General features: G+C 46.8%; 1 non-coding gene across 1 annotated transcript; it reads left to right on the forward strand.

The window, feature by feature from the left end:
* The first annotated feature begins 761 nt into the window (after positions 1–761).
* TRNAC-GCA (transfer RNA cysteine (anticodon GCA)) lies at positions 762–833 on the forward strand. Its single transcript has one exon. It is a non-coding gene; the product is annotated as a tRNA-Cys (tRNA).
* The last annotated feature ends 1,124 nt before the right edge of the window (positions 834–1,957 follow it).

Consider the following 1,957-nt stretch of genomic DNA (forward strand, 5'->3'; position numbering starts at 1 on the left):
TGCGTCAATAAATCCTTAATTTCTCGGTCAATAAATTAATTAGTACAACAAATTTCTTACATCCCCTGGCAAGTGGCAACAAATTAGTTATTTAAACGTATATAAAAAATATATAAATGTCTTCACTTTTTTTTCAACAAATTAATTATATATTCTTCAATTTTTCAATCAAGAACCTAATTAATAAATTATCTACATTCTAAATTTTAGGTCAATAATTTGATTATCATAACATATTAAACCATACGTCAAAAAATCGTTCATTTTTTACACATATCCCAGGAAAAAATTAATTATTAACATCTATTTAATAAAAAAATAAAATTGTATTAAAAGTATGTCACGGTCGTCATCCGTGACGGACCTTTTGTCAGGTCACGCATCCGGACTACCCCGTCACCGTCACGTCACCATCACGGACAACCCGTCACACGTCACTATCACCGTCACGCCTCATCCAATTCATCACCATCACCGTCACGTCATCCGTCACGTGTCCGTCACAGTGACATGTGACGTGCAGATGACATTTGACGATCCCTAGTTTCAATTGAATCAATAATGCAACTCTATTTTCAGTAGCATAGATTACTCTCCTGCCTATTACAAAATCTATGGTTTGTACCAACATTTTATATTTGGTGAGACCTGATAGAACTAATTGTATCCACTTTAAGGCCAAAGAACATTTTCACTTCTAAATTTTGGATATACTTTAGCAGTATTATTAAATAAATTTTATTGCCTTCTTTTAACATCTCGGGTCCATAGCTCAGTGGTAGAGCAATTGACTGCAGATCAATAGGTCACCGGTTCGAACCCGGTTGGGCCCTCCTGTCAAAGATTTTTTATATCTTTTTAAATTTTTTTTTGCGAAAACGTTGCCAATTACGGCAAGGCAGGGAGGAAGTACGAGGGGGACTGTCGTCCCCAATAAACGTCAAAGTAGCGGGTCCCCTCTGCAGGGCAGTCGCCTCAGTCACCGCCGCCGCGCCGGCCTCTTCGGCCGGTGCAACTTCTCCCTCTGCTCTTTCCTGCTCTCTCGCCGGCTTTTGCCAGCCCCCCCCCCCCACACACTCTGCCACCCCTTCCTCTCTCTCTCTCTCTCTTTCTCTTTCATTCTCTGTCTATCTCTCTCTAAATATGCGCCTTCGGCTCTCGTTTTGGCCTGCTAACAAGAGCGAGAATGGCGGGAGAGGAAGAGTGCCCGGGCTGCTCCACGCCGACCGCCCCCGGCTGCAGAATACCGCCGGAGGCCGCCGCTTGTCCGTCTCCTCCTCGGCGGCGACGCCGCCGCCGGACCGCCGAGGAGGGCAAGATCGCCGCCGCCGCCGCTGCCGCCGGCCGCCATTTCTTCTTCCCTGTCCCCCCCAACTTGGAGTCCCTCTTCCTTCCCTGCCCCATGTCCTGAATTCTCTCTCTCTCTCTCTCTCTCTCTCTCTCTCTCTCTCTCTCTCTCTCGGTCTGGATGCGATTAGAGGAGAAGGAATCAGAGGTTGAAGACGATGCCCGAGCAATCTCTCTTTGATACATACAGTGCCTGTCGTGGGTTATCAGCGGGATACTGGTACTCTCTCTCGTTATAGCTCCCTCTCTCCCTCTCTCTCTCTCTCTCTGCCTTCCTGGGTTCCTACTGTGGGCTATCAACCAGATACTCGTACACCTCTCTCTCTCAGACACACGCGCTTCCTGTTGTGGGTTATCAACTGGATACTGGATATACCGGGTACTTCCCCTCTACGTTCTCCTTCTGTGCCTCTCCTCTCCTGTAGTGGTTTATCAACGGGATACTGGGTACACACCCCCTCTTCCTCTCTCTTTCTGTGTGAGTGTCTCTCTTCTTTCCCTCTCTGTGTCTCTCTCTTCTTTCCCTCTCTGTGTCTCTCTCTTCTTTCTCTCTCCGTGTCTCTCTCTTCTTTCTTTCTCTGTGTCTCTCTCTTCTTTCTCTCTCCGTGTC

Source organism: Wolffia australiana, chromosome 17, assembly GCF_029677425.1.
Source record: "Wolffia australiana isolate 7733 chromosome 17, ASM2967742v1".
NCBI lineage: Eukaryota > Viridiplantae > Streptophyta > Magnoliopsida > Alismatales > Araceae > Wolffia > Wolffia australiana.